A 20,000-nucleotide genomic window follows, 5' to 3' on the forward strand; every position below is an offset into this window, starting at 1 on the left:
AGTCCACTTTGGGTTAAAGCTTACAGCACCTGGTATTCCCAGGCGGTCTCCCATCCAAGTACTGACCAGGCCCGACCCTGCTCGGCTTCCGAGATCTGACGAGAGCGGGCATGCTAAGGGTGGTGTGGCCGTAAGCAAAAGCTGTGCAACCAATCTCTACACATAAAGAAAGCAGCCATAAGGCCACTTTGGGTTAAAGCTTACAGCACCTGGTATTCCCAGGTGGTCTCCCATCCAAGTACTGACCAGGCCCGACCCTGCTCGGCTTCCGATATCTGACGAGAGCGGGCATGCTCAGGGTGGTGTGGCCGTAAGCAAAAGATGTGCTACAGAGATCGACGCATAAAGAAATCAGCCATAAGTCCACTTTGGGTTAAAGCTTACAGCACCTGGTATCCCCGGGCGGTCTCCCATCCAAGTACTGACCAAGGCCGACCCTGCTTGGCTTCCGAGATCTGACGAGAGCGGGCATGCTCAGGGTGGTGTGGCCGTAAGCGAAAACTGTGCGTCCAAGCTCGACGCATGAAGAAAGCAGCCATAAGTCCACTTTGGGTTAAAGCTTACAGCACCTGGCACTCCCAGGCGGTCTCCCATCCAAGCACCGACAAGGCCCGACCCTGCTTGGCTTCCGAGATCAGACGAGAGCGGGCATGCTCAGGTTGGTGTGGCCATAAGCAAAAGATGTGCTACAGAGATCGACGCATGAAGAAAGCAGCCATAAGTCCACTTTCGGTTAAAGATTAAAGCACCTGGTATTCCCAGGTGGTCTCCCATCCAAGTACTGACCAGGCCGGACCCTGCTTGGCTTCCGAGATCAGATGAGAGCGGGCGTGCTCAGGGTGGTGTGGCCGTAAGCAAAATATGTGCTACCAAGCTCGACACATAAAGAAAGCAGCCATAAGTCCACTTTGTGTTAAAGCTTACAGCACCTGGTATTCCCAAGTTACTTCCCATCCAAGTACTGACCAGCCCCGACCCTGCTTGGCTTCCGAGATCTGACGAGAGCGGGCATGCTCAGGGTGGTGTGGCCGAAGCTAAAGCTGTGCCAACAATCTCTCCGCAAAAAGAAAGCAGCCATAAGGCCACTTTGGGTTAAAGCTTAGAGCACCTGGTATTCCCAGGTGGTCTCCCATCCAAGTACTGACCAGGCCCGACCCTGCTTGGCTTCCGAGATCAGACGAGAGCGGGCATGCTCAGGGTACTGTGGCCGAAAGCGAAAGCTCTGCCACCAATCTCTACGCAAAAAGAAAGCAGCCATAAGGCCACTTTGGGTTAAAGCTTACAGCACCTGGTATTCCCAGGTGGTCTCCCATCCAAGTACTGACCAGGCCCGATCCTGCTTGGCTTCCGAGATCAGACGAGAGCGGGCATTCTCAGGTTGGTGTGGCCGTAAGCAAAAGATGTGCTACAGAGATCAACGCATAAAGAAATCAGCCATAAATCCACTTTGGGTTAAAGCTTACAGCACCTGGTATTCCCAGGTGGTCTCCCATCCAAGTACTGACCAGGCCCGATCCTGCTTGGCTTCCGAGATCAGACGAGAGCGGGCATTCTCAGGTTGGTGTGGCCGTAAGCAAAAGATGTGCTACAGAGATCAACGCATAAAGAAATCAGCCATTAGTCCACTTTTGGTTAAAGCTTACAGGACCTGGTATTCCCAGGCTGCTCCCATCCAAGTACTGACCAGGCCCGACCCTGCTTGGCTTCCGAGATCTGACGAGAGAGGGCATGCTCAGGGTGGTGTGGCCGTAAGCGAAAACTGTGCGTCCAAGCTCGACACATGAAGAAAGCAGCCATAAGTCCACTTTGGGTTAAAGCTTACAGCACCTGGTATTCCCAGGTGGTCTCCCATCCAAGTACTGACCAGGCCCGACCCTGCTTGGCTTCCGAGATCAGACGAGAGCGGGCATGCTCAGGGTGGTGTGGTCGTAAGCAAAAGATGTGCTACCAAGTTCGACGCATAAAGAAAGCAGCCATAAATCCACTTTGGGTTAAAGCTTACAGCACCTGGTATTCCCAGGTGGTCTCCCATCCAAGTACTGACCAGGCCCGACCCTGCTTGGCTTCCGAGATCAGACGAGAGCGGGCATGCTCAGGGTGGTGTGGCCGTAAGCAAAAGATGTGCTACCAAGCTCGACGCATGAAGAAAGTAGACATAATGCCACTTTGGGTTAAAGCTTACAGCACCTGGTATTCCCAGGTGGTCTCCCATCCAAGTACTGACCAGGCCCGACCCTGCTTGGCTTCCGAGATCAGACGAGAGCGGGCGTGCTCAGGGTGGCGTGGCCGTAAGCAAAAGATATGCTACCAAGCTCGACGCATAAAGAAAGCAGCCATAAGGCCACTTTGGGTTAAAGCTTACAGCACCTGGTATTCCCAGGTGGTCTCCCATCCAAGTACTGACCAGGCCCGACCTTGCTTGGCTTCCGAGATCAGACGAGAGCGGGCATGCTCAGGGTGGTGTGGTCGTAAGCAAAAGATGTGCTACCAAGCTCGACGCATAAAGAAAGCAGCCATAAATCCACTTTGGGTTAAAGCTTACAGCACCTGGTATTCCCAGGTGGTCTCCCATCCAAGTACTGACCAGGCCCGACCCTGCTTGGCTTCCGAGATCAGACGAGAGCGGGCATGCTCAGGGTGGTGTGGTCGTAAGCAAAAGATGTGCTACCAAGCTCGACGCATGAAGAAAGCAGCGATAAGTCCACTTTCGGTTAAAGCTTAAAGCACCTGGTATTCCCAGGTGGTCTCCCATCCAAGTACTGACCAGGCCCGACCCTGCTTGGCTTCCGAGATCAGACGAGAGCGGGCGTGCTTAGGGTGGTGTGGCCGTAAGCAAAATATGTGCTACCAAGCTCGACGCATAAAGAAAGCAGCCATAAGTCCTTTTGTGTTAAAGCTTACAGCACCTGGTATTCCCAGGTTACCTCCCATCAAAGTACTGACCAGGCCCAACCCTGCTTGGCTTCCGAGATCTGACGAGAGCGGACATGCTCAGGGTAGTGTGGCCGTAAGCGAAAACTGTGCGTCCAAGCTCGACGCATGAAGAAAGCAGCCATAAGTCCACTTTGGGTTAAAGCTTACAGCACCTGGTATTCCCAGGGCGTCTCCCATCCCAGTACTGACCAGGCCGAACCCTGAATGGCTTCCGAGATCTGACGAGAGCGGGAGTGTTGAGGTTGGTGTGGCCGTAAGCAAAATCTGTGCCTCCAAGCTTGACGCATAAAGAAAGCAGCCATAAGGCCACTTTGGGTTAAAGCTTACAGCACCTGGTATTCCCAGGGCGTCTCCCATCCAAGTACTGACCAGGCCCGACCCTGCTTGGCTTCCGAGATCAGACGAGAGCGGGCATGCTCAGAGTGGTGTGGCCGTAAGCAAAATATGTGCTACCAAGTTCAACACATAAAGAAAGCAGCCATAAGGCCACTTTGGGTTAAAGCTTACAGCACCTGGTATTCCCAGGCGGGCTCCCATCCAAGTACTGACCAGGCCGAACCCTGATTGACTTCCGAGATCTGACGAGAGCGGGCATGCTCAGGGTGGTGTGGCCGTTAGCAAAAGCTGTGCCACCAATCTCTACGCATAAAGAAAGCAGCCATAAGGCCACTTTCGGTTAAAGCTTACAGCACCTGGTAGCAAAGGCGGTCTCCCATCCAAGTACTAACCAGTCCCGACCCTGCTTGGCTTCCGAGATCAGACGAGAGCGGACGTGCTTTTTTTTATTTATTTTTATTTATTTTTTTATTTAAAACACATTAACAAAAAGTTATACAGTAACACTTTTGATCTTTACACATTCAAGCAATATTTGAGTTTACATTTTAAATATATACAGTCTTAATCAAAATGTAAAATGTCAAAAAAACTGCCTGGATTTCTCTCTACATTAAACATCCTCAAATATTTTGCACACATCATTAGTAAAAACATAAGAAAACTCTTCCAACCTGTTTTGTTCCTTAAAATAAAAGTGTAAGTACTTCAGGTACTTCTCAACTTTCCTTTTAGAGTTGGGCTTGTGATCAGAATGTTGCCAGTTCTAATCTCAGTGCCAGCAGGTCATGACTGAAGTGCTCTTGAGCAAGAGACCTTACCCCTGATTGCTCTGCAGTAATGTGTCACTGTGAAAAAAAAAACTACTTGTAAGTCGCTTTGGATAAAAGCGTCTGCCAAATGAATAAATGTAAATGTAAAATGTAAATATGATTTTGGTCAATAAAACATCAGTAAAAACCGCCTTGTGCCTGATTAAGTATTCTAAAGTCCCCAGTTTTGTCTCTATTATCTTTCCCTTCATATTGGTCCATATGTGGTCTTCTTCCAAATCTTTGTATTTCTGCAACCAGTATTTATTCACAACAGGTTTCTTAAAAACACAATCTCTAAAAAAACCGTACATTTAAACAGTACATTCTTTAAACACTCTTAATTTTCCTCCCAACCTGACATACAATTCTTCCTCTTGTTTCCCCTGTTTCATGTCATTAATGTTTCTTATCCAATCCTCTGGTATTGCACTTTTTATTATCTTAAACTTATACTCAATTTCTTGTCTACTATATTCTTCTTTTGCTTCCTCCATAGTGTCCACAATGTACTGCACAGGTAAAAATCCCTCCTTAAACTCATATAAAACATCTCTCACTTTTGTAATTCCCACCTCCAACCACTTCTTAAAAAACACCTCTTTCCCTTGGTTTAAAATGTTCTTGTTTAAGAACAATGGTTGATTTAAAATATCCTCTCTACCACTCAGCATGTGTTGTAAACAGGTTAAAAATTCCCCCATGCACTCATCATTTCCTTGTAAAAATCTGGCATCTTTTCTGTCATCCAAGCTTTAGTTCTCATCCATAAAATGTCTTCTCCCAAAAGAAAATTACCGCATTTGTTTAAAAAATATTGCATCGTTTTCTTCCATGTTGTTATATTCTCTTTATCCAGATACTTTTTGACAATTTTAACCCTTAGACTATTTTTTCCTTTGTGCTACATCTATTAGACCCTGACGGACTTTTTCGCTTCAGTCCTGCATGTTCAAAAATTTGAAGAAAAGTCAAAGAGACAGTTTTTCCCAATAAGTAGAATTTATTGTCAGATGTAAAAGCTTCTTTCCAGCTGGGGTTGCCTCTCAACATATATATGAGCGAACAACTGAAAAACACACTTCCGGGTTACAGATATTTATAATATATGTGACGTCGATTCTCTCTTCAGGCTCTTCCCCTTCCTTGGGCGGGCGTTCAATCCTCTGGAACCAATCACCTCGGGGCATGTTAATCTGACTCCATTCCCCCCAACCGTTGGTTCCCTGCGAAACATTTTGAAAATAGCCGTCCTGCCGAAAAATGCGATTTACGCACACACACACACGTTATTTGAAACTCAGCTTCCGCATTCCTCAAAGCTCTCGTTTCACACTCCTGCCAACTAGTTTTCAAGACAAAAACCCAGCACAGCATGGACATACTCATATCATTATATTTGACAGTAAAACAACAGTAAACATAAATTTATAATACATAGAACATCGTAACCCCAATAATCCCTCTCTTGACCTCGAAAGAGGTCAAAATTCTTGGTCCTCCGTGTCGTTATTATAGCTAGATAACAATGGCATATTAAATGGTTTGGGGCTTTCCGGTCTCTCAATAGCTGAAATTATTAAGCGATTACACAGTGATCTAAGGCAAGGAATGCAACAACAGCCACACGTAATCAAAATTGCTACAAATACCCCTATGGACATCACAATAGACATTACTATTGCTTTCCATCTTCCCAATGTTTTGTCTAGCCAATCTCCAATAGGATTATTTACTCCTGAATGTTCCTTCATTTCGATAGACAAAGTTTTCAATCCTTCCATGCCCTCGTCACTGATCCATCAGGGGCAGTATTATTGGGAATGTTCGTACAACAAAGATCACCAAACATTACACATACTCCTCCCTTCTCTGCCAACAGCATGTCCAGAGCCATACGGTTCTGGAAAGCCATCAGTGAAGTTGGTGCTAGTTGCTCCTCTAAACCATCTACTGCATCCCTTGTCATATTTGCTAATCTCATGACATTATAATGCACATAATTAATCCTATCTACATTCTTGTTTGGGGTGACTGAAAAAAGAGCAGCTATTAATGGTGTATTCTCAAAACCTGCTGCCACTTGGTTCGCTAGCTTATATTCATCTGGTACACCTCTGGGAATCCCTATAGCATCGATATACGTAGGACTATTTAATGATAAATCTACACTTGAACCTATTGCTTTCTTTGTAATGATGTGTCTCCTACGTCTTCTAGTCAATGTTGCTGAATTCACGGATTCCGTTCTGACTGCTCTGTCACCTATCAGGGTTATTGGAGCTCCCAGTCTTACCAAAGCACACACTCCCTTTGCCTTCTCAGGTATCCTAGTAAACAATCTTCGATCTCCACACTAATAATACAAACCTGCCCTAGCCCACGTACCTATTCTAGTCCCATTATCTACTATGATCTGATCACACCACTCCTTATTTATCTCCCCCAGGTTGCTGGTTGGTGATTGACGTTTAATATCATAACAGGTATAATTTGCTTTCTTTGGTGTAAATGGACCTGCCTGTGAAAGGTTGGTTATTGGTGGGAATATTGTTGCCAATGTGGTACAATTTTTTGGACTGGCCATCCGTGTCAGCATACACTCATAACCCCACGTATCGTTTTGGTACAACGGGGCTGGTTCAATATATAAATGGGGTCTTGCATTAGCACATCCTACACAATCATCTAACCTCTGTTCTCTGGCTGTGGTAATTATCCATTCCAGCCACAAATTATTTTCCCCATATCCTGTTGCTCTTTCTTTCAAATCTTCCGGTTTTAACATGGTGTAATCTATTTCTACCACTCCATTCTTTTGTCCTACCGATAATGGCTCAGCTATTGTCTCATTTCTTTCCTCCTCAGGTGAACTGTCCACAACAAATTTTATTACTGCTTTTCTATCTGTTCCTTGCATGTGCACCCCCATTATAAGGAAAAACTCCCCTGTATAATTGGCTGATCCCGTTCTGGTGGATATTGAAAGGGTGAGTGGATTTTGACTTGCTCTGTAATCTCTTTGCATTTTGAAATCAAATTTTGCCGAGGTACGGGTCCAAAGGCTAGGTTCTTTCCGGGGTCCAACCACCGGTATATGCTATTACCTTATTCCATGACGGACACCATTCTCCCCTATGGGTTTGCCTAGACTGGTACGCCTTACAAACACTGTCCATATTCCCGTCCATACATACATTTACCTCGTACCCCCTCTATGAGCTATTTTTTCAATTTATCAATTTATGACAGCGCATAGGTCGAAAGTAAATGATGTGGTCTTACCCCAAACATAGTTAATTACGAGTTGTTCACACGGTAACCTCGTATCGGCTATGGCTCTTTTGTATAACGCTCTTCATGAAAGTACGGTGAAAGCGCAAGGAAACGCACCACAGCACACGTTCACACTGTCTAAATGAAAATGCAAATAACACTGCAAGAAAGCTTGTGGGAGGACATTTTTTCTTAGCGGTGATCCTATATAAAGCGGTGAGAGAATAAAGCCTAGAATAATGCGGACGTCGATGGCACTACCTCTCGCATGCAAAACAAGCGCTCTTCCATTTGAACGAAAGCACATTTGGGCAGAGAGAATTTTCAAGCCCAGGCATTGCTTTACCGCAGAGATATTTTTGCACCCTGGACCGGTTGTTCTTTCCTTGTGAGCTTAGCGGGCCTAAAACCACTCGAAACAGGGTTCCATGGTGTAATGGTTAGCACTCTGGACTCTGAATCCAGCGGTCCGAATTCAAGTCTCGGTGGCACCTCTCAGCGGAGCATTCTCTTTTACAGGGCGTCCAATCAGAACCCCTTCCGAGGGGTTGTAGCGCTGTACTTGTGGAACGATGAAACACATAGAAGACGGAAGGTTTTTCTGATGATAAACTAAGACATCGGCAGGTTTTCAACCGGGGTTAAGTTAACGTCAAGTATCAGTAGCACACGCTGCTTTTCATACTGACAACTGCCAATGGTACGAAATGAGCCAAAGGGCAATACACCCAAGCGAAATATAAAGCACAACAAATTGCCCATGTCTGAAACGTTAATGTGATTTTACGCACACACACACACACAGAAATGATAAATAAAGCACATTTGGGCAGAGAGATTTTTCAAGCCCAGGGCAAAGGACTTATTTTGACTTTAGATTTATGTTTAGCACTCTGAATCCAGCGATCCCAGTTCAAATCTCGGTGGGACCTCTAAGCGCAGCATTCTCTTAAACAGGGCATCCAATCTGTCTGGAGTTGCTTCTGCCCAACGGTTTGAGCCTTTCTACTAGCTTGTTGGCGCACGATTGAAATTCTTCTACGTTTTTTCGCGTACTAGACGCCTCTATACACAAACACCCATAGTAAAGCACATTTGGGCAGAGAGATTTTTCAAGCCCAGGCATTGCTTTACCGCAGAGATTTTTTTTGCACCCTGGACCGGTTGGCCTTTTCTTGTGAGCTTAGCGGGCCTAAAACCACTCGAAACAGGGTTCCATGGTGTGATGGTTAGCATTCTGGACTCTGAATCCAGCGATCTGAGTTCAAATCTCGGTGGGACCTCCCAGCACAGCATTCTCTTTTATGGGTCTTCCAATCAGAACCCCTTTTGAGGCCCATGTCTGGAATTGCTTCTGCCCAACGGTTTGAGCCTTTGCACAAGACATATGATGTGGCCGAAATAGCTCAGTTGTGAGAGTGTTAGACTGAAGATCTTAAGGTCCCTGGTTCGATCCCGGGTTTCGGCAAGGCTTCGTCTGTTCATTACTTTACCGCAGAGCTTATTTGCGCACCCCGATCCGGGGTGCGCAAGCGGGCCGTCATCCACTCGACACAGTGTTCCATTGTGTAATGTTTAGCAATCTGGACTCTGAATCTAGCTATCCCAGTTCAAGTCTCGGTGGGACCTCTCAGCGGAGCAATCTCTTTTACAGGGCGTCCAATCAGAACCCCTTCTGAGGGGTTGTAGCGCTGTACTTGTGGAACGATGAAACACATAGAAGACGGAAGGTTTTTCTGATGATAAACTAAGAAATCGGCAGGTTTTCAACCAGGGTTCAGTTAACGTCAAGTATCAGTAGCACACGCTGCTTTTCATACTGAAAAATGCCAATGGTACGAAATGAGCCTTAGGGCAATACACTTGCCGGGTTTCGGCAAGGCTTCGTCTGTTCATTACTTTACGGCAGAGCTAATTTGTGCACCCCGATCAGGGTGGCTTTTCTCCTGCGCCTAGCGGGCCGTCAACCACTCGACACAGTGTTCCATGGTGTAATGTTTAGCACTCTGGACTCTGAATCCAGCGGTCCGAATTCAAGTCTCGGTGGGACCTCTCAGCGGAGCATTCTCTTTTACATGGCGTCCAATCAGAACCCCTTCCGAGGGGTTGTAGCGCTGTACTTGTGGAACGATGAAACACATAGAAGACGGAAGGTTTTTCTGATGATAAACTAAGACATCGGCAGGTTTTCAACCGGGGTTAAGTTAACGTCAACACTGCAAGAAAGCTTGTGGGAAGACAATTTTTCTTAGCGGTGAGCCTATATAAAGCGGTGAGAGAATAAAGCCTTGAATAATGCGGACGTCGATGGCGGTACCTCTCGCATGCAAAACAAGCGCTCTTCCATTTGAACGAACTAACCGGAACTGTTGCCACTTAACAGTACGACACTCAAAGGAGTAAAATCAGCGACGCGAAATGTGATTGCAGGAGCCCATAGGCCGGTTAGCTCAGTTGGTTAGAGCGTGGTGCTAATAACGCCAAGGTCGCGGGTTCGATCCCCGTACTGGCCACTGACTTTTCCCTGGCATGCCGTCCATCTCTCATTGGTAAAATGATGCTGGGGTCGTTCGTCAAAAGGCTTGCACAAGACAGATGATGTGGCCGAAATAGCTCAGTTGGGAGAGCGTTAGACTGAAGATCTAAAGGTCCCTGGTTTAGTTTCGGCAAGTCTTTGCCTGTGCATTGCTTTACCGCAGAGATATTTGTGCACCCTGGACCGGGTGGCCTTTTCTTGTGCGCCTAGCGGGCCTAAAACCACTCGACACAGGGTTCCATGGTGTAATGATTAGCACTCTGGACTCTGAATCAAACGATACGAGTTCAAATCTCGGTGTGACCACTCAGCACAGCATTCTCCTTTATGGGGCTTCCAATCAGAACCCCTTCCGAGGGGCCCATGTCTGGAATTGCTTCTGCCCAACGGTTTTAGCCTTCCAACTTATGTTTAGCACTCTGCACTCTGAATCCAGCGATCCCAGTTCAAATCTCGGTGGGACCTCTAAGCGCAGCATTCTCTTAAACAGGGCATCCAATCTGTCTGGAGTTGCTTCTGCCCAACGGTTTGAGCCTTTCTACTAGCTTGTTGGCGCACGATTGAAATTCTTCTACGTTTTTTCGCGTACTAGACGCCTCTATACACAAACACCCACAGTAAAGCACATTTGGGCAGAGAGATTTTTCAAGCCCAGGCATTGCTTTACCGCAGAGATATTTTTGCACCCTGGACTGGTTGGCCTTTTCTTGTGAGCTTAGCGGGCCTAAAACCACTCGAAACAGTGTTCCATGGTGTAATGGTTAGCACTCTGGACTCTGAATCCAGCGATCTGAGTTCAAATCTCGGTGGGACCTCCCAGCACAGCATTCTCTTTTATGGGTCTACCAATCAGAACCCCTTTTGAGGCCCACGTCTGGAATTGCTTCTGCCCAACGGTTTGAACCTTTGCACAAGATGTATTATGTGGCCGAAATAGCTCAGTTGGGAGAGCGTTAGACTGAAGATCTAAAGGTCCCTGGTTCGATCCCGGGTTTCGGCAAGGCTTCGTCTGTTCATTACTTTACCGCAGAGGTAATTTGTGCACCCCGATCAGGGTGGCTTTTCTCCTGCGCCTAGCGGGCCGTCAACCACTCGACACAGTGTTCCATGGTGTAATGTTTAGCACTCTGGACTCTGAATCCAGCGGTCCGAATTCAAGTCTCGGTGGGACCTCTCAGCAGAGCATTCTCTTTTACAGGGCGTCCAATCAGAACCCCTTCCGAGGGGTTGTAGCGCTGTACTTGTGGAACCATGAAACACATAGAAGACGGAAGGTTTTTCTGATGATAAACTAAGACATCGGCAGGTTTTCAACCGGGGTTAAGTTAACGTCAAGTATCAGTAGCACACGCTGCTTTTCATACTGACAACTGACAATGGTACGAAATGAGCCAAAGGGCAATACACCCAAGCGAAATATAAAGCACAACAAATTGCCCATGTCTGAAACGTTAATGTGATTTCACGCACACACACACACAGAAATGATAAGTAAAGCACATTTGGGCAGAGAGATTTTTCAAGCCCAGGGCAAAAGACTTATTTTGACAATCGCCCAACAATAAGGGGATAACGCTTTTCATGAAACTATGGTGAAAGCGCAAGGAAACGTACCACAGTACACGTTCACACTGTCTAAATGAAAATGCAAAAAACACTGCAAGAAAGCTTGTGGGAAGACATTTTTCCTTAGCGGTGAGCCTCGACTCGAATAATGCGAATAAAGCCTCGAATGATGCGGACGTCGATGCCGCTACCTCTTTTTTAGATGGAAAAAAATAAAAAAACATAATTTCCGGCAAAGTCGTGACGTGCTGTTGTCGGGCTAGAAATCCATCGGGGTCTCCCTGCGCAAGTTCCAATCCTGCCGACTTTGTGTGCGGTGCATTGAACTCAGCTGTTGATTTGTCTCTCTAGAGGAGAAAAACCCACACTTCATCTCGGGCAAACCCTTTGCAATGTGACTTACTTTTTTCGGGTGTCCATAGCAGATTTCCACATTACGGACAGCAGTATGCTTGCTCCAAAAGTCCAAGCCTTACACTAATGTCTGAGGTCCTCGTCTGGCATTTGTCAGAGTTGGACAAATCTGTTAATAAGGCAGATTTAAATCTGATTACCTGTGGTCAGCGTGCAATCAGCGTCGTCGGCACCTCATCAGAGGCGATTGGAGTTATTTGGGGATGGAATTGATTTTTACTTATTTTCCTCCTCTCAATTAAAGTGGTCTGAGAGGAGCCTGCAGGAGAAATGACCCTCTGTGAACATTGTGGCGTGACATAGTGTGCACGCTGGTTCGTGGACAGATTGGCAAAGCTCGAGATTCTCTTCATCTACGCATAAATCTTTCGTCTTTTACTAAAGGTTTCCGTGGAGGGGAACCACTGTGAGTTTGTGTTATTTTTGGGGCTTTGCTAAGGGCAGGGCTGCATAAGCGTGTTAAAGAACAGATGCTGTTAGAGTCGGGCAGTGTGTTCACTTGCTTCAGCAAACTGTCGTCAGGGGGGTCTTTTCCTAAACCCCAAGTCCTTCTTTCTGTTGTTTACTGATAGTACACGTTTAGAGAAATGGAAAGTCTTTCTGCAGTGCCTTGAAAATTTTGGGGTCGCAATTCGGTTTCTTTAGCTCTGGGAAACAGTGGGACCATGACTGACACCTGAACAAGGGCAATCAGAAGTTTTACTCGTCCCAAGAAGGCCCCAGCACTAGGCCTGCTAGCCGGGGCACTCCCGCAGAGGAGCAACGCAGGGTTCAAAACCACGACACTGCGATTAAGATTCACATGCGTTACCGACTGCACTGGCCAGGCCTCGCTTTGAGTGTCATGTCTGCCAGTACTACCAAACGGTCACGAGTCGTCTCTCTTGATGTAGGGTGCCATCATTTTGTAGGATGCATTCCACAAGAACTGCGGCGCGCTCCAAGACGAGCCCGTATAGCTCAGTCGGTAGAGCATCAGACTTTGAATCTGCCCTTTTTAGGCGCACCTCCTGGTGGCCAAAGTTTAGACTCACCCGTTAAACTCCCGCCTCCTTGTTGTACTGCTGTGGCCCGACAGCTTGTAGAAGACCATTGTTCAAGTGTAGTCGTGGCCGAGTGGTTATGGCGATGGACTAGAAATCCATTGGGGTCTCCCCGCGCAGGTTCGAATCCTGCGGACTTCGTTTGCTGAGCATCGAGCTCAGTTGCTGATTTGTGTCTCTCGAATAGTTAAACCGAAACTTCATCTCAAGTCAAGGCCTTTGCAGCAATCCCAATGTTGCAAGCCGTGATCGTATAGTGGTTAGTACTCTGCGTTGTGGCCGCAGCAACCCCGGTTCGAATCCGGGTCACGGCAGCATATTGTGGTGTCTTGATGAAGCACGTCTTCCCTCTCACTTTGGCCCTGTGTAGGTGACGAGCACCAAATGCCTTCTGAGCCTTTTACCCGGGTTTGAGTAGTGGCTAACGCACTGGAATAAATAAAAAACCGGACACACCATGCACTTCCTCTTTTTTAGATGGAAAAAAATAAAAAAAACATCATTTCCGTCAAAATCGTGACGTGCTGTTGTCGGGCTAGAAATACATCGGGGTCTCCCCGCGCAGGTTCCAATCCTGCCGACTATGTGTGCGGTGCATTGAACTCAGCTGTTGATTTGTCTCTCTAGAGGAGAAAAACCCACACTTCATCTCGGGCAAACCCTTTGCAATGTGACTTACTTTTTTCGGGTGTCCATAGCAGATTTCCACATTACGGACAGCAGTATGCTTGCTCCAAAAGTCCAAGCCTTACACTAATGTCTGAGGTCCTCGTCTGGCATTTGTCAGAGTTGGACAAATCTGTTAATAAGGCAGATTTTAATCTGATTACCTGTGGTCAGCGTGCAATCAGCGTCGTCGGCACCTCGTCAGAGGCGATTGGAGTTATTTGGGGATGGAATTGATTTTTACTTATTTTCCTCCTCTCAATTGAAGTGGTCTGAGAGGAGCCTGCAGGAAAAATGACCCTCTGTGAACATTGTGGCGTGATATAGTGTGCACGCTGGTTCGTGGACAGATTTGCAAAGCTCGAGATTCTCTTCATCTACGCATAATTTTTTCGGCTTTTACTAAAGGTTTCCGTGGAGGGGAACCACTGTGAGTTTGTGTTATTTTTGGGGCTTTGCTAAGGGCAGGGCTGCATAAGCGTGTTAAAGAACAGATGCTGTTAGAGTCGGGCAGTGTGTTCACTTGCTTCAGCAAACTGTCGTCAGGGGGGTCTTTTCCTCAACCCCAAGTCCTTCTTTCTGTTGTTTACTGATAGTACACGTTTTGAGAAATGGAAAGTCTTTCTGCAGTGCCTTGAAAATTTGGGGGTCGCAATTCGGTTTCTTTAGCTCTGGGAAACAGTGGGACCATGACTGACACCTGAACAAGGGCAATCTGAAGTTTTACTCGTCCCAAGAAGGCCCCAGCACTAGGCCTGCTAGCCAGGGCACTCCCGCAGAGGAGCAACGAAGGGTTCAAAACCACGACACTGCGATTAAGATTCGCATGCGTTACCGACTGCACTGGCAAGGCCTCGCTTTGAGTGTCATGTCTGCCAGTACTACCAAACAGTCACGAGTTGTCCTCTTGATATAGGGTGCCATCATTTTGTAGGATGCATTCCACAAGAACTGCGGTGCGCTCCAAGACGAGCCCGTATAGCTCAGTCGGTAGAGCATCAGACTTTGAATCTGCCCTTTTTAGGCGCACCTCCTGGTGGCCAAACTTTAGGCTCACCCGTTAAACTCCCGCCTCCTTGTTGTACTGCTGTGGCCCGACAGCTTGTAGAAGACCATTGTTCAAGTGTAGTCGTGGCCGAGTGGTTAAGGCGATGGACTAGAAATCCATTGGGGTCTCCCCGCGCAGGTTCGAATCCTGCCGACTACGTTTGCTGAGCATCGAGCTCAGCTGCTGATTTGTGTCTCTCGAATAGTTAAACCGAAACTTCATCTCAAGTCAAGGCATTTGCAGCAATCCCAAGGTTGCAAGCCGTGATCGTATAGTGGTTAGTACTCTGCGTTGTGGCCGCAGCAACCCCGGTTCGAATCCGGGTCACGGCAGCATATTGTGGGGTCTTGATGAAGCACGTCTTCCCTCTCACTTTGGCCCTGTGTAGGTGACGAGCACCAAATGCCTTCTGAGCCTTTTACCCGGGTTTGAGTAGTGGCTAACGCACTGGAATAAATAAAAAACCAGACACACCATGCACTTCCTCTTTTTTAGATGGAAAAAAATAAAAAAAACATAATTTCCTGCAAAGTCGTGACGTGCTGTTGTCGGGCTAGAAATCCATCGGGGTCTCCCCGCGCAGGTTACAATCCTGCCGACTATGTGTGCGGTGCATTGAACTCAGCTGTTGATTTGTCTCTCTAGAGGAGAAAAACCCACACTTCATCTCGGGCAAACCCTTTGCAATGTGACTTACTTTTTTCGGGTGTCCATAGCAGATTTCCACATTACGGACAGCAGTATGCTTGCTCCAAAAGTCCAAGCCTTACACTAATGTCTGAGGTCCTCGTCTGGCATTTGTCAGAGTTGGACAAATCTGTTAATAAGGCAGATTTAAATCTGATTACCTGTGGTCAGCGTGCAATCAGCGTCGTCGGCACCTCGTCAGAGGCGATTGGAGTTATTTGGGGATGGATTTGATTTTTACTTATTTTCCTCCTCTCAATTGAAGTGGTCTGAGAGGAGCCTGCAGGAGAAATGACCCTCTGTGAACATTTAGGCGTGACATAGTGTGCACGCTGGTTCGTGGACAGATTGGCAAAGCTCGAGATTCTCTTCATCTACGCATAAATCTTTCGTCTTTTACTAAAGGTTTCCGTGGAGGGGAACCACTGTGAGTTTGTGTTATTTTTGGGGCTTTGCTAAGGGCAGGGCTGCATAAGCGTGTTAAAGAACAGATGCTGTTAGAATCGGGCAGTGTGTTCACTTGCTTCAGCAAACTGTCGTCAGGGGGGTCTTTTCCTCAACCCCAAATCCTTCTTTCTGTTGTTTACTGATAGTACACGTTTAGTACAAAATTTGGGGGTCGCAATTCGGTTTCTTTAGCTCTGGGAAACAGTGGGACCATGACTGACACCTGAACAAGGGCAATACGGTGTTGCCCTTTCTGAAGTGTCCGTCACTCAGGACCCCTGCTTTCACGCAAGCGGACCAGGTTTAGCTCTCAATTTGGGAAGCTCAGAGGCTTCTTTTCCTTGCTGGCGTTTCGGCTAGAAATACCTTATTGTTATAGAGTAAGGCTCTGTTGAGCCAGCTTCGCTGTCAGGCCACCGCGTGATGGGGTGCTGCAGAACACAACTGCTGCAGCTGTGTTCAACATAGCAAGGAAAAGCTTCTCTCGTCCCTGGGTGGGCTTGAACCACCAACCTTTCAGTTAACAGCCGAACGCGCTAACCGATTGCGCCACAGAGACGGATGTGCGTATCCATTCGGGGATAGCGACAGAAAACGACGCGGTACTTTCCTCGGACACGTCGCTCCGTTTGAGTCGGAATTAAAGTGCCAAAGCATGGCAAAACTACGAGCAAACACGTAGCACCGCCGCGCTTGTTTTCAGAGAACCCCCGTCAGAAGTTTTACTCGTCCCAAGAAGGCCCCAGCACTAGGCCTGCTAGCCAGGGCACTCCCGCAGAGGAGCAACGCAGGGTTCAAAACCACGTCACTGCGATTAAGATTCGCATGCGTTACCGACTGCACTGGCCAGGCCTCGCTTTGAGTGTCATGTCTGCCAGTACTACCAAACGGTCACGAGTCGTCTCTCTTGATGTAGGGTGCCATCATTTTGTAGGATGCATTCCACAAGAACTGCGGCGCGCTCCAAGACGAGCCCGTATAGCTCAGTCGGTAGAGCATCAGACTTTGAATCTGCCCTTTTTAGGCCCACCTCCTGGTGGCCAAACTTTAGGCTCACCCGTTAAACTCCCGCCTCCTTGTTGTACTGCTGTGGCCCGACAGCTTGTAGAAGACCATTGTTCAAGTATAGTCGTGACCGAGTGGTGGAATACGTTTGCTGAGCATTGAGCTCAGCTGCTGATTTGTGTCTCTCGAATAGTTAAACCGAAACTTCATCTCAAGTCAAGGCCTTTGCAGCAATCCCAAGGTTGCAAGCCGTGATCGTATAGTGGTTAGTACTCTGCGTTGTGGCCGCAGCAACCCCGGTTCGAATCCGGGTCACGGCAGCATATTGTGGGGTCTTGATGAAGCACGTCTTCCCTCTCACTTTGGCACTGTGTAGGTGACGAGCACCAAATGCCTTCTGAGCCTTTTACCCGGGTTTGAGTAGTGGCTAACGCACTGGAATAAATAAAAAACCAGACACACCATGCACTTCCTCCATTGCATCCATTATAAATTGTGATGGTAGAAACCCTTCTTTAAATTCATACAAAACATATCTTACCCTTGTTATTTCCACCTCCATCCATTTTTAAAAAAAGATATCTTTCCAATCTCTTAAAATACTTTTGTTTAAGAACAGAGGTTGGTTTAAAATGTTTTCTCTTCCTTTCAGGTTATAGTCTGTTAACAGTTAGGAAGTCCCCCCAAGCACTTAAAATTTCTTTATAAAAATCCCGTAATCCCTCCGTCATCCAGTTTTTTGTTTTCATCCATAAAATGTTCTCCCCCAAATTAAAATTCCCACATTTGTTTAAAAAATAATTCATAACTTTCTTCCATTCTGTTTCATTTTCTTCTTGCAACAATTTTTTTACTATTTTTACCCTTAAGCAGTTTTTCCTTTGTTTAATGTCCATTAACCCCAACCCACCCTTTTCTATTGGTCCTAATAATGTGTTGTATGCTATCCTCGGGTGTTTACCCTCCGACAAAAAACAGAGGAAGCATTTGTTCAACCTCCCTTCTACCCACAAAGGCATTTCTGTCACATACAAACTTTGAAGCCATTAGAACATTCAAGACTAAAACCTTCCCTTTCAAATTTAACGTCCTCATTCTCCAAAAATGTAACCTCCGCTCTATTCCTGTTATCAATTCCTCCCACATTTTCTCTCTTACTTGCCTCTGATTCTTTCCCATTAAAATCCCTAAAATCCTCATTTCTTCAACTTCCTTAAAATTAAAACATTCTGTTAAAACTGTCGCTGCCCCGAACCTCATATACGCTGTCTTTTCCTCATTAACTTTACTTCCTGATCCTTTGCAATATTCTTGTACGTTCTTCATTACCTGTTTTACACACTCTTTCCCTTTAACTAGTATTGTTGTATCATCCGCATATTGAAAAATTGTCCCTTCTGATTTGCTTTCCTGTATTTGTATTCCTTTTATTTTCTCTTCTTTTCTTATTGCTAGGCCCAAAGGTTCTGCTACAAGAGAGTATAACAAAGCTGAGAGTGGACATCCTTGTCTAATTGATCTCGTTATTTTAAAACATTCCATTAACAACCTGTTACATTTGATTTTTGTTAGAGCCCCCTTATATAAAATCTTTATCCATTTCATAAAATTCTTCCCAAATCCAAACCTATTTTAAACCCCAAACAAATATTCATCCTCCACTCTATCAAAAGCCTTTTCGAAGTCTAAGCTGATTAGATACCCGTCCTCATTCTTTTCTTTTATGTATTGTATTGTATTGTGTCCCTTATACTCATCGTTATGTCTGCTGTGTTTCTTCCTTTTACTGCATATGCTTGATTTGTTTTTATTATTCGTGGCATAACTTCTTTTAACCTATTTGCTAAAATCTTTGCTAGTATCTTTAAATCAGTGTTTAACATTGTTATTGGCCTGTAGTTTTTTAAATCTATTTGTTCACCTTTCCTTTTATATATTAGCTTCATCAGCCCCATTCCCATCCTTTCATTCATTCCTTCCTCTTTAAAAATTTCCTTAAAAATCTCCTTTAAAATCTCTATTAAAATGTCCTTAAAACGTATATAGAATTCACTTCCCAAACCATCCATCCCTGGGCTTTTCCTTTTATTTAGTTGATCTATCGCTCTTTCAATCTCCTCTTGCTTGATTTCCTCATCACATTATTTTTTGTCCTCGTCACTTAAATTTGTTTCAATCTGATTTAACAGTTTCTGTTTTACCTCAACTTCCACCCCTCTTGTTTTAAAAAGATCCTCATAAAAACCTTTATCTCTTCTAGCACTTTTCCATTCCCTTCCACTATCTCTCCACTTTTCCCTTTTATTTCATTTATTATTCCACTTTTCACCCTTTTTTTCTCCAATTCAAACAAGAACTTTGTGCATTTCTCGACCTCCACCATATATTTGGACTTACTTCTTAATCTTGCCCCTCATATTCTTTTTCTTCTATTTCTTCCAATTTCTCCTCTATTTCTTTTATCTTTGTAATGTCTTTATTCTCGTTATTTAATTCTCTTTCTAACGCCTCTTTTATTTCTTTTCCTTTGTGCCTTTTACTTATTTGCAAGATTCTGCAATACTTTATTGAAAAACCTTTTATTAGATATTTAACATTCTCCCACCACATTCTTTTTTCTTCTTTATACATTGCATTATCCTTCTCTTTCTCTATAATTTCTTTTATCTCTGCAACATAATCGTCCTTCTTTAAGATCTCTGTATTTAAAATCCATGTACCCGGTCCCCTTTGTACATTATTCCAATCTATTTTAAAACGTAAAAAACTATGATCACTAAACCTTGTTTCTTCATAGCAGATTTTTTCAATAGAATTCTCCACATTTCTTGTACATAACACATAATCAATTCTTGTTTTACCTATAAAATTCCCCACTATTTGCTTCCTTGAATAAACCTTTTTCCCCCCATTTCTTTCCCTCCATACATCGATTAGGTTGTTTTCTCTCATCAATTCCTTTAACTCTTTCCTCCCTGTGTCCGATTTAAAAACCATCCCCTCAACCATGTCTTGTTTGCTAAAGACTGTGTTAAAATCCCCCATCATTGTTATTTCCTTATATTTCTTTATTACACTACTTAAGCGATTAAAAAAGTCTTTCTTTTCTTTCTCTTCTGTTGGTGCATGTACATTCACTAAAATCAATTCACGTCCTTCGTAATTTACCTCCACAGCCATGCATTTCCCCATATTATCTTTGTACACCACTTTGATTCTGTCAAAATCAT

Source organism: Barbatula barbatula (genome assembly GCF_947034865.1).
Source record: "Barbatula barbatula genome assembly, chromosome: 4".
NCBI classification, from domain to species: domain Eukaryota; kingdom Metazoa; phylum Chordata; class Actinopteri; order Cypriniformes; family Nemacheilidae; genus Barbatula; species Barbatula barbatula.